Raw genomic sequence first — 14,534 nt, forward strand, 5'->3', positions numbered from 1 at the left:
TGTAAATCGGGCGAAAGCTATATATGGGAGATATATCCAAATCTGAACTGATTTTAACCAAATTTGGCACGCATAGTTACAATGCAAAATTTCAACTAAATCGGAGTTAAAAATTTGCCTCTGTGGTCATATGAGTGTAAATCGGGCGAAAGCTATATATGGGAGATATATCCAAATCTAAACCGATTTCACCCAAATTTGGCACGCATAGCTACAATGCTAATTCTACTCCCTGTGCAAAATTTCAACTAAATCGGAGTTAAAAATTGGCCTCTGTGGTCATATGAGTGTAAATCGGGCGAAAGCTATATATGGGAGATATATCAAAATCTGAACCGATTTCAACCAAATTTGGCACGCATAGTTACAATGCTAATTCTACTCCCTGTGCAAAATTTCAACTAAATCGGAGTTAAAAATTTGCCTCTGTTGTCATATGAGTGTAAATCGGGCGAAAGCTATATATGGAAGATATATCCAAATCTGAACTGATTTTAACCAAATTTGGCACGCATAGTTACAATGCAAAATTTCAACTAAATCGGAGTTAAAAATTTGCCTCTGTGGTCATATGAGTGTAAATCGGGCGAAAGCTATATATGGGAGATATATCCAAATCTAAACCGATTTCACCCAAATTTGGCACGCATAGTTACAATGCTAATTCTACTCCCTGTGCAAAATTTCAACTAAATCGGAGTTAAAAATTGGCCTCTGTGGGCAAATGAGTGTAAATCGGGCGAAAACTATATATGGGAGCTATATCTAAATCTGAACCGATTTCAACCAAATTTGGCACGCATAGTTACAATGCTAATTCTACTCCCTGTGCAAAATTTCAACTAAATCGGAGTTAAAAATTGGCCTCTGTGGGCAAATGAGTGTAAATCGGGCGAAAGCTATATATGGGAGCTATATCTAAATCTGAACAGAATTGACTGATATTTTGCAAGTTTTTCGAGACACATAAAATATTCGGATGTACGGAATTTGAGGAAGATCGGTTGATATACACGCCAAGTATGACCAGATCGGTGAAAAATATATATGGCAGCTATATCTAAATCTGAACCGATTTTTTCCAAAATCACTAGGGATCGTCTATGAGCCGAAACAGGACCCTATACCAAATTTTAGGACAATCGGAATAAAACTGCGAGCTGTACTTTGCACACAAAAATACATCAACAGACAGACAGACAGACAGACAGACGGACAGACAGACAGACAGACAGACAGACAGACAGACGGACATCGCTAAATCGACTCAGAATTTAATTCTAAGCCGATCCGTATACTAAAAGGTTGGTCTATGATTACTCCTTCTTGGCGTTACATACAAATGCACAAACTTATTATACCCTGTACCACAGTAGTGGTGAAGGGTATAATAAGTTAAATTTAGCGTTAATTTAACTACAAAAATTTTTTTATGTGTATAGAAAATTTTCTCAACATTTTATTTCTATTAAAAATTTTCTCAAAATTTCATTTCCATAGAAAATTTTGGCAAAAATGTTTTTCTATAAAAATTGTATTTCTATTAAAATTTTTCTCAAAATTTCATTTCTATAGAAAATTTTGTTAAAACGTTAGTTCAATAAAAAATTTCATCAAAATTTAATTCCATAGAAAATTTTCTCAAAATTTTATTTCTATTAAAAATTTTCTCAAAATATCATTTCTATAGAAAATTTTTGTCAAATATTTATTTCTTTAGAAAATATTGTCAAAATTTTATTTCTATAGAAAATTTGGTCAAAACTATATTTCTATAGAAAATTTTGTAAAAATGTTAGTTCTATAAAAATTTTTATCAAACTTTTATTTCTATAGAAATGTGTATGAATTTTATTCCTATAGAAAATTTTCTCCAAATTGTGTTTCTATTAAAATTTTTCTCAAAATCTTATTTCTATAGAAAATTTTGTCAAAATTTTATTTCTATTCACCATTTTCTCAAAATTTCATTGTCAAAATTTATTGCTATAAAAATGTTTGTAAATTTTGTGTTTTCTATAGAAATTTTTATCAAAATTTTACTTCTATAGAGGATTTTGTGAAAATATTATTGCAATTTATTTCTATAGAAAATTTTCTCAATATTTTATTTCTATAGAAAATTTTCCCAAAATTTTATTTCTATAGAAAATCTTGTCAAACTGCTATTTCTATAGAAAATTTTGTCGAAATATTAGTTCTATAAAAAATTTTGTAAAAATTTTATTTCTATAAAAATTTTCTGAACATTTTATTTCTATAGAAAATGTTGCCAAATTTTATTCCTACAGAAAACTTTGTCAAAACTTTATTTTTATAGAAATTTTGTCAAAATTTTATTTCTATAGAAAATTATCTCAACATTGTATTTCTATAGAAATTTTTATTTATAAACATTTGATTTCTATTTAAAATTTTATTTCTATAGAAAACGTTTTCAAAATTTTATTTTTATAGCAAATTTTCTCAATTTTTTTTTTGAAATTTGTTTAAACACTTTATTTCTACAGAAAATATTGTCAACATTTTATTCCAATGGAAAATTTTGTCAAAATTTGATTTCGCTAAAAAGTTGCGATGTACATACCTCTTAGTTGGAGAGAAAATTTTGCTAAATCTACAAAAACATCAAAAATTCTACCAATCTACCAAACAATAAAACATTTACCATTTCTAGTAGAATTCTACCAATTGTAGCAACCGTGCTCCTGAAGCAATCTAGCCATGACCGTCTGTCTGTGAACACGATCTCAAGCTTGAAGAATTACGAAATGAAATTTTGAGAAAATTGTCTATAGAAATAAAATTTTCTTTAGAAACAACATTTTGCGAAAATTTTCTATAGAAATAAAATTTTGAGAAAATTTCTACAAAAATAAAATTTCTCAAAATTTTTCTATAGAAATAAAATTTTGAACAAATTTTCTATAAGAACAAAATTTTCTATAGAAATACAATTTTTGAAAAAATTTTCTTAAGAACTGAAATTTTGCGAAAATTGTCTATAAAAATTAAATTTTCTATAGAAACAACATTTTGAGAAAATTTTCTATAGAAATAAAATTTGGAGAAAATTTTCTACGGAAATAAAATTTTTACAAAATTTTGTAGGGAAATGAAATTTTGAGAAATTTTTCTATAGAAATAAAATTTTGAGAGATTTTTCCATAAAACCAAAAACTTGAGAAAATTTTCTACAGAAATAAAAATTGAGAAAATTTTCTATAGAAATAACATTTTGAGAAATTTTTTTATACAAATAAAATTTTGAAAAAAAAAAATCTATAGAAATAAAATGTTGAGAAAATGTTCTATCGAAATAAAATTTTGAGAATTTTTTTTCATAGAAATAAAATTTTTACAAAATTTTCTATAGAAATAACATTTTCTATCAAAATAATATTTTGAGAAAATTCCTATAGAAACAAAATTTCTATAGAAATAAAATTCTCTACAGAAATAAAATTATGGCAAAATTTTTCATGGAAATACAATTTTGACAAAATTTTTTATAGAAATAAAATTTTGACAAAATTTTCTATAGAAATAAAATTTCGACAAAATTTTCTATAGAAATAAAATTTCTACAAAATTTTCTATAGAAATAAAATTTTGACAAAATTTTCTATAGAGATAAAATTTTGACAAAATTTTCTGTGAAACTAAAATTTTGAGAAAATTTTCTATTGATATAAAATCTTTAGAAAATTTTGCAAAATAAGATTTGTTTGTTGGTTGGTTTTTTGGTAAAATTTCCCTCAAATTTTGGTAGATTATTGTTGGCTCGATTGGCACGCGTGTTTTGAGAGATTTTTCCATAAAAACAAAAACTTGAGGAAAGAAATAAAATGTTGAGAAAATTTTCTATCGAAATAAAATTTTGAGAATTTTTTTCATAGAAATAAAATTTCGACAAAATTTTCTATAGAAATAAAATTTTGATAAAAATTTTCGCTAGAGATAAAATTTTGACAAAATTTTCTGTTAAAACAAAATTTTGAGAAAATTTTCAATTGATATAAAATCTTTGGAAAATTTTGCAAAATAATATGTGTTTGTTGGTTGGTTTTTTGGTAAAAATTTTCCTCAAATTTTGGTAGATTATCTTTGGCTCGATTGGCATGCGTGTTCAGGTGCCGGTCCTGAGCATTACTGCCAAAGACACCATATGTCTATTGCATCTCCTTCTAGATATTGCAAACATACGCACTAACTTATAATACCCTGTTCCTCATTGTGGCGATGAAATTTTCTTAAAACCAGGGTTACAACATAAACGAAATCGCCTTTATACTTATACTTCGAAAAAATTATTACAAATTTCAAAGAATTTTTTTATACTTCTTGATTTTAAGGGAATTTAATTTGGAATTTTTCCTTCAATTTTTATATTTTTATTTTAATTTGTAATCACAAATCTGTACCTGTAATGATCCATAATTCCCCATTGAATGTTTACCATTAAACGCTTCGTTCCTCCCCATGTTACATTGGTTTATGTTACACTTTTATTTGGCTGATTTCTACACGCACAGCCATAAAATATATGAGACACGCATACCAAGCAAAAATTAAAAGAACACGCGCGCTCATTTAAATTTATACAGGCACTCATACATACACTTACCGCTTAAGATATCGATGCTTTATCATAGATACGAACAAGCTTATACGACGAATAACACTTGTGTTTTGGTCGAAATGTGAAATGAGAAGAAAAAAAAAATAAAATAAAACGAACGAAAACAATGGCAACGGACCAAAGGACAAAAGGAAAGGACATTTTCCAAAAGGAAGAAACCAACAATCGGCGGTGAATACTTAAAGAGATATACAAAAGGCAAATATTTTCATTTGCTTTGGTTCCTTTATTCCATCATGAATGTGTTTGCTATTTTGTTTTTGCCATAGGGTAGGGTTTTTCCTCGATTTTTTGTTTCTTCTATTTTTCCCAAATTTCCCACTCGTTTTGTATGCCTGTAACAGAACACACACGCACACACATTCACACAAATACTCATTCATCATATAAGCCAATATAAATACTCATATAAATGGAGAGAGTAAAACAAAGAGAATGAGGTAAGGCTTAGACTACACTGATAAGTACTCCAATATTTTCTAGCATACACATACTCCAAGACTCTCTAGCATTCACACACACACTCACACACATAGTCAATCTGATAATCAACCCATACTCTAAAATGCCATTTCTACTCGTCGAACACTAACAAAAACAATCGAAATTTGTGCTGTATTCTTTGTGTATTCGATGACGACGAGGACAACGACAATGTCGTTTGTCTATGAAACGAAGCGAAGTATAAATTGTCCAAAGAGGGGGGAGAGGGGTGTTTGATCTTTGTTGTTGTTTTTATTACTTGATTATATAAAAAAACGATGTTTTTTATGGGGCAAATTAAAGATTTTAATTAATTAACGAATATTTCTAATTAATAGGCAAAGTGTTTTATATTTATTTTAATTTAACAAACCATAAAATTTAGTATCTTACATTTATTTTCTTAAGATTTTCATATTGATTTTTTGTTGGTTTTTTGTACAGCTATTATTCCACACATTTTTGATATAAGCTTATATTTTGCTTTTAAATGAATATTTTATTTATTTATGTTAAAGTAATTATATTAGATTTTTTGTTTGTAACATTTTTTTTTTTGTAATACTATAATTTTTTGTTTTAATTCTCCACTTTGTAAAACTAGTTCACATTGTTCACAATGAGTGGATAATATTTTATGTCATTTTTTTCCATTTGCAAAAATGTTCTGTTTTGTCATGGACTAAAAACGTGCGCGTTTACAACCAAACTGTTACCGCAACGTATGTTAACGTTATAAAGCTTCATCAAACATTTGGCCAAAAGCAAAGGTCCTTTCGTGAAATTCCTTTACAAAAAGAAAAACCGAAATGTAAAAAAACAAAGCAAGCAAAAGCTTTGTGCTACGCCTCACACTCACCCGAACAAGAAAAGCTTAACGAAATCTCTTTTACCCCCTAAGGAGAGGGAGAGTGTGGGAGAGAGAGACACACAAACAAGAGCTTAACCGTGAGTTGATACAGGAAAATATTACAACCATAAAATTGAGTTAATATACCGCTTGCCAAAATACCGACAAAGATATATGGAAATACGCACGCAGAAATACACTCAAAAAAAACTATCACACACTTGCGAGAGTAAGAGAGTGATTGAGATTACCAATACATTAGGAGAGAAACAGAACAATTGAGATTGGTTATTGAAAAACATATAAGGAAAGCCTAAAGTCGGACGGGGCCGACTATAATATATCCTGCACCACCTTGTAGATCTACATTTACGATACAATCGGAAATCTTCCAAATTTGTTACCATTTTAACATTTTCAAATTTGTTGGGAGCTATATACAGTTTTATATTGTCGTATAAAAATATTTAAATAAGAACCGGTTTGGACGACATGTTTTTGGACTTTTACAAAATCTCCAGACACAAAATTTAAATCGGTTAACGACCAGGATGGAGCACAATGAAAGTACAAAATAATACCATTTTCCATAGTGTGGCGCAGGGTATAAATATGGAAAATATTTAAATCTAAAGTCATTGCATAAAATTTCGCAAATCTGCATTTATGATTTATCGGTGGATACATACGAATTAGAGTACAGGCAAATTTGAATCAATTTTGTGCGTTTTCGTTTTAGTAGTGGCGATTTTACAAGGAAAATGTGGGTATTTTTGTCATATTTGTCCAAATCGCAAGTACATATATATGAGAGCTTAGTCTAAATGTGATCCGATATTGACTAAATTTGGCAAACATTGATACAATTTTAATTGTACTCTCTGTGCAAAATTTCAAAATTTTCGGAATGACACTTTGGCATATGTGGTCATATATCAATTTTTACCAAATTTTCCAAGTATAGCAAGAATTTTACTTCTACTCTCAGTACAAAACCTCAAGTAAACCGTAGTTAAATTTTGGCCTCTGGGGCCATATAAGCGTATATCGGTCGAAAGATATATATGACAGCTATATCTAAATCGGAATCCAATCCAATTTCAAATAAATTTGCCATGCATAGTAAAAATATGAATTCCATTCCCTTTGCGCAATTTCAAATAAATCGGAGTGAAAAGTTTGAACTACGGTGGTCATATGAGTCTAAATCAAACGAAAAATATGTGCGGCAGCTATATATCAATCCGAACCGATTTCAACCAAATTCAGTATGCATATTTGTAGTGTTAATTCTACTTTGTTTGAAAAATTTCACGTAAATCGGAATGAAACATTGGCATCTTAGGCCAAAGGAGTGTCAGTCGGGCGAAAGCTATATATGGGAGTCTGAACCGGCAGTTATAAGTAAATTTGAACCGATTTATTCACAAAATCAATAGTATTAAATTCTGACGCAAAACACATACTTACGCCAAATTTGTCACTTCCACCAAACATTGCGACCTAGACTGTCATCACAAAAACGTGTTCAGAGTACGGTTGTCACAGTTCATAGAATTCTAACAAAAAATGTAGATTTTTTACTGTTTGTTATATTGGTAGAATTCATGAAGTTATTGTAGATTTTGCAAAATATTCCTCTACAACTACGAGGTACTTTACAAATTTTTATAGCTATAAAATTTTTTAACATAATAGACATAAAATTTTGAGAAAAATGTCTATAGAAATACAATTTTGACAAAATTGTCTATAGAAATAAAATTTTGAGAACATTTTCCATAGAACTACAATATTGTCGAAATTTTCTAAAATTTTGACAAATTTTCTATAGAAATAAAATTTTGACGGGAGCCACCGTGGTGCAATGGTTAGCATGCCCGCCTTGCATACACAAGGTCGTGGGTTCGATTCCTGCTTCGACCGAACACCAAAAAGTTTTTCAGCGGTGGATTATCCCACCTCAGTAATGCTGGTGACATTTCTGAGGGTTTCAAAGCTTCTCTAAGTGGTTTCACTGCAATGTGGAACGCCGTTCGGACTCGGCTATAAAAAGGAGGTCCCTTGTCATTGAGCTTAACATGGAATCGGGCAGCACTCAGTGATAAGAGAGAAGTTCACCAATGTGGTATCACAATGGACTGAATAGTCTAAGTGAGCCTGATACATCGGGCTGCCACCTAACCTAACCTAACCTAACCTAAAATTTTGACAAAATTTTCTATATAAAAATAAAAAAATATATTCTATATAAAAATAAAAAATATATTCTATATAAAAATAAAAATATATAAAAACTCTATATAAAAATAAAAATATATAAAAATAAAATATCTGAAATAAAATTTTCTATAGTAATAAAATTTTATAAAAATTTTCTATAGAAGTAAAATTTTGACAACATTTTCTATAGAAATAAAGTGTTGACAAAATTTTCTATATAGAAATAATATTTTGGGAAAATTATCTATATAAAAAAAATTTTGACAAAATTTTCTATAGAAATAAAATTTTGACATTTATAATCCTGCACTGTAATTATAAGATTTTAATCTTGTTGTGTAGGTACTCAATAAAAATTAAATGAAATAAAATTTTGAGAAAGTTTTCTATAGAAATAAAATCTTGAGAAAATTTTCTATAGAAATAAAATTTCCATTTTTTTGTTTTGTTATTGTTGGTTTTGTTCTTTAAGCATTGTTGTTGTTTTTTATTGCAGCTTAAAACCATACATTGACTAAACTACAAGTGTAGCTTAACCAACAGAGGAGAAGAATGTTTGTCAAATTTATTTGGGCAAAGCCCTATAGACTGCAAGATGGTTGGATGGACGCACGTTTCGGAATTACCACATTCCTCATTAGCATTCTCTACTTGCAGCAAAACTATCAACCAATTATCGGAATAAATTCAGGCAGTTCATTAAACCCAACAATTAACCACACTTGAACCCTCCGAAAAAAGGTTTTGTATGATAGCCGGCTTATGCCGAAATAAATTCAAAACAAACATATCTCTTTTCCTATGAAATTTTGACAAAATTTTCTATAAAAATAAAATTGAAAAAAATATATAGAAATAAAATTTTAAAAATATATTCTATAAAAATAAAATTAAAAAAATGTCTATAGATATAAAATTAAAAAAAAAAATCTATAGAAATAAAATTAAAAAAAATATATATAGAAATAAAATTTTGACAAAATTTTCTTTACCAATAAAATTTTAACAAAACTTTCTATAGAAATAAAATTTTGACAAAATTTTCTTTAGCATTAAAATTTTGTCAAAAATTTCTATAGAAATAAAATTTTGACAAAAGTTTCTATAAAAATAAAATGTTGACAAAATTTTCTATAGGAATAAAATTTTGACAAAATTTTCTATAGGAATAAAATTTTGACAAAATTTTCTATAGAAATAAAATTTTGACAAAAGTTTCTATAAAAATAAAATGTTGACAAAATTTTCTATAGGAATAAAATATTCACAAAATTTTATATAGAAATAAAATTTTGACAACATTTTCTATAGAAATAAAATTTTGACAAAAATTTTTTTAGCATTAAATTTTAGCAAAATTGTCTATAGAAATAAAATTTTGAGAAATTTTTCTATAGAAATAAAATTTTGACAAAATTTCCCATAGAAATAAACTTTTTACGAAATTTTCTGTAGTAATAAACTTTCATTTTCTATAGAAATAAAATTTTGAAAAAAAAAATTCTATAGAAATAAAATTTTGACAAAATTTTCTATAGAAATTAAATATTGTTAAAATTTTCCGCAAATTCAATATGTTTAAAATTTTTAATATTCGTATCGAATTCAAGGGATTTTTATACAATTGTCGCTAATATGTTTATGATATTACAAATACTGAAATCGTTATTGTTGGTTTTGTTCTTTAAGCATTGTTGTTGTTTTTTATTGCAGCTTAAAACCATACATTGACTAAACTACAAGTGTAGCTTAACCAACAGAGGAGAAGAATGTTTGTCAAATTTATTTGGGCAAAGCCCTATAGACTGCAAGATGGTTGGATGGACGCACGCTTTGGAATTACCACATGCCTCATTAGCATTCTCTACTTGCAGCAAAACTATCAACCAATTATCGGAATAAATTCAGGCAGTTCATTAAACCCAACAATGAACCACACTTGAACCCTCCGAAAAAAGGTTTTGTATGATAGCCGAAATAAATTCAAAACAAACATATCTCTTTTGCTATGAAATTTTGACAAAATTTTCTATAAAAATAAAATTGAAAAAAATATATAGAAATAAAATTTTAAAAATATATTCTATAAAAATAAAATTAAAAAAATGTCTATAGATATAAAATTAAAAAAAAATCTATAGAAATAAAATTAAAAAAAAAAATATATATATAGAAATAAAATTTTGACAAAATTTTCTTTACCAATAAAATTTTAACAAAACTTTCTATAGAAATAAAATTTTGACAAAATTTTCTATAGGAATAAAATTTTGACAAAATTTTCTATAGGAATAAAATTTTGACAAAATTTTCTATAGGAATAAAATTTTGACAAAATTTTCTATAGAAATAAAATATTCACAAAATTTTATATAGAAATAAAATTTTGACAACATTTTCTATAGAAATAAAATTTTGACAACATTTTTTTAGCATTAAATTTTAGCAAAATTGTCTATAGAAATAAAATTTTGAGAAATTTTTCTATAGAAATAAAATTTTGACAAAATTTCCCATAGAAATAAAATTTTTACGAAATTTTCTGTAGTTATAAAATTTCATTTTCTATAGAAATAAAATTTTGAAAAAAAAATTCTATAGAAATAAAATTTTGACAAAATTTTCTATAGAAATAAAATATTGTTAAAATTTTCCGCAAATTCAATATGTTTAAAATTTTTAATATTCGTATCGAATTCAAGGGATTTTTATACAATTGTCGCTAATATGTTTATGATATTACAAATACTGAAATAAACTTTTAAAATAAAATAGTAAAATATTTCTTTCGAAGAAGAACATTTTTTCATACTAACCACAAAATTTTTATAAAAATCTTAATTTTTTTTTTAATTTGGAAGATTTTTATTTGAGTTCTCAAAACATTTTTGTAGGGTGAACTTTGGTTATTATCTCAATAGCTAACCTAAAACACTCAAAATTTCCACTCAAATTAAGCTACAAAATTCTCAAACAAATTTACCCAAAAAATACGTGTTTAAAAACAGCTCCAAGAAAATGCTCCAGTTGTAAATGTGGTCACAATAAAGAAAATACCAAATAATCTAGTTTATACAAAAATAAAACAAAAACAAACATAAAAAAAAAACTCAGGAGAATTAAAAAAAAAGAAATAAAAAAATAAATATTTTAATACTTTATATTTCTTACAAAAAAAATAACGAATATTCCATAGCAAACATATACATAAATCCCATAACCTAGAAAATTCACAATAAAATACGCAGTGAAATGACGACTTATCTGCTACCAAACAATGATGAAGTGAATGTGAAAATGTCACCTGAGCAATATAGGCGTGTGAGTCCATGAACTCAAAATCACAAGAAATTCACCCACCAAAGCATAGAGAGTTTTTGTTTTCGCCGAAATACTAGCAAAATCACTGAGAGAGCAAAACAGCAAAAAAAAAACAGAAGACAACAAAGGATTAAGCTCACTTAGGCATTGACATTTCCGCCAACAAAGTCATTGTGAACTTTACCTAAAAAATACAACAACAACAAAAAAGACAGACACACTCACAAACACTTGGCCACACATATTCTATAAATCGTAAAAGTGAGAAAATGTTAACTCATATTTCCAGTGGTAGTTATTGAATATAACAAAAGAGCCAGTGGGAGAGAAAGAGAGTGCAATTAATAGTGAATCACAGAGAGCAAAAAAAAAAACAAACAAATTAATTGCCTTGCCCATACAAATACTTTGCAAAGAAAATATACTGAGATGTCTATAACCAAAGCTTTGAGAGACAAAAAATGAGAGGATGAGGATAAAGAAAAGAAAATGTTGAGACCATACAAAACTAAACATAGTGTGTCATTTGTATTCCTCTTCAATAGAATGGACTCCAGGAGCTACTGGAGAGAATAAAAAAAACATTGAGCTTTCTTTCTCATTACAAGAGGAAAAAATGACTCAAAAATATTTGAACCAAATGACTCAATTTCATATGGAATCGAATGTTAAATGCCAACAAATAAACCTCCGCAGAAGAATTGTATGAGACTTGCACAGCACATGGGAGAAACTCCAAAACCAAAAATTGTCAATGAAGTTATAGAGGTAAGTTGCATTTCCAAACCTTATTTTCGTTTTCCATTTAGGGAAAATTTTAAATAATCTCATCGCTTTTGGGGGAAATTAATTTTTTTTTTACTTTTATTTACGAGAGTTTCCTACACTGTTAGAAAAATATGTTTTTCATATGTTCCGATATAAACAAAATGTGTTTCGGGCACGATTTTAAACCACAATATATTTAAGTGCGAACATGTAATGTTCCTAAACTAACACTAAATGTTTGGGACATCTATGTTAATATGTTAGAATATATTATGTTTGGGGCATCAATGTTTCATAAAAATCATATGTGTGAATACAAACATATATAAATTTACAAATTTCGACTAAACATACATATGTTGTGATATTTTATTCAAAGCGACAGAGAGAGTATAGAGAGAAATAGAGATGGAAACCGGGAGAGTTGACGAAAGATATCAATATAACACAGCAAAAGAGTCAAAAGAGAACAATTTCTGTGAAACCGCTTGTATGTTGTTTCGGAAAACTGTTTTATGATAAGGCCAAAAATTTGATATGTTTAAGTCTAAATATTATTTAATTTGAATAAAGAGAATATACATTCTGAACCAAGAGAATAGACATTTGAAAAACAAACAGCTTATGTTTTCGCCTTGAGAGCAGCATTTTATGTATGTGTGGACATGTGTTTTGTTTATCATTTTGGCATTATGGACACAATTTTTTTCTTTGTTCGTTAAAAGAAATGAGGGGTCTTCATAAAAATAACGAAAGGGCACTATACTCTTTTTAGTTCCTCTTTATTAAAAAGTAGTCCACGAGGAGTTGACGGACACCATCAAATATAAAAGCGGGCATTAAGTTCGAGTTTTACAGCTAAAACAATTTAAAAAGTTTATTTTCTTTAAAATGAATTATTAAAGAAAAATAAAAGGAATTTTAGAGCGATGGTGTTAAATGCTAGTAAAAAACTGTTCACTCCTAAATAAATTTATGTTTATATTATAAAATTATGTATGTATGTTTATACTCGACTCCACGTTCTTCTTTTGTTAGTTTTTGAATTCCTTCCAAATTTTAAAGTTTTGTACAAAAACAGTTTTTTATTACAAGATTGTTATTTTTGCAATAAAAAATAATATTTTATCCAAAAATCAGTCAATTTCGTTTATATCAAGCACTGTTACTGACTATAAATCTTTAATAACACACTTTTCGAAGTTTCATTTAAAAAAATTAATATAGTATAAATATAAATGTGTAAATTAAAAAAAAAAAAAAAAACAACAAAAAAAATGTTCGGTCGGAGCAGGGATTGAACCCACGACCCTTTGCATGCAAGGCAGACATGCTAACCACTGCTCCACGTGGCAAACAAATGTATGTTTCTGTTAAATAATGTTATGTTTGCATGGGCTCGTGGGCGCTGTAAACTATGCTATATAAATGTAACTTAAAACGATAATTATCTACTGGTGACTATAACAGCTACGTAGCCCAGTGGATAGTGTGTTGGCTTACAAACTGTATGGTCCTCGGTTCGATTCTCCGTGCAGGCGAAAGGTAAAATTTAAAAAATTTATAAAAGTGAATAATTTCTTCAACATTATTTGTATTACAGAGAAAGGTTCCAATAACTAAAAAAATTCGTGGAAGTGAAAATTACGAGTATGTTAGGGAATGAGCACAATCGTGTTTGGGAAAAATTCTTCCAAGCATATAATATTTTTGGCTCAAAATGCTTCCAAACATATAATATGTTCACATAAAACAAACATATTAATGTTTCGGCAGTATGCAATAATATATGTGCTTCCTGCAAAATATGTTTGGAACATATGTTAAAGAAGCGATTTTTTTTGAGCGTGTACTTTTTTCGGGATTAAAGAACAAATCAAAATAATAATCAATGAAAACCGCTTTATTGTTTTTCAAAATTAAAGTCTATATACGATTTTTTTTCACGGTTTTATTTCTATTGAAAATTTTCTCAAGATTTTATTTCTATAGAAAATTTTGAACAAAGAAAATTTACTCAACACTTTTATTTCTCTAGAAAATATTGTCAAATTTTATTTCTGTAGAAAATTTTATAACAATTTTATTTCTATTGATAGTTTTTTTTTTAATTTAATTTCTATAGAAAATTTGCTCAAAACTTTATTTCTATAATAATTTTTCTCAAAATTTTATTTTTATAAAACACTAGCGTAACCCGGCCCGCTTCGCTGCGCTGTGTATTTGGAGGAACATTTTGCGTTAACT

At 27.6% G+C, this 14,534-nt stretch overlaps 1 protein-coding gene across 1 annotated transcript in view; it reads right to left on the minus strand.

Annotated features, from left to right (window-relative positions):
- The window catches only part of Nckx30C (solute carrier family 24 member Nckx30C), a 544,602-nt gene extending 538,750 nt beyond the window's left edge, over positions 1 to 5,852 (minus strand). The window contains exon 1 of the mRNA XM_075293614.1: positions 5,519 to 5,852. The gene's annotated coding sequence lies outside the window, so the exon portion shown is untranslated. The remainder of the gene's footprint in view (positions 1 to 5,518) is intronic.
- Positions 5,853 to 14,534: the final 8,682 nt, after the last annotated feature.

The sequence above is a fragment of the Haematobia irritans genome, chromosome 2, assembly GCF_050003625.1.
Source record: "Haematobia irritans isolate KBUSLIRL chromosome 2, ASM5000362v1, whole genome shotgun sequence".
Taxonomy (NCBI): Eukaryota; Metazoa; Arthropoda; class Insecta; order Diptera; family Muscidae; genus Haematobia; species Haematobia irritans.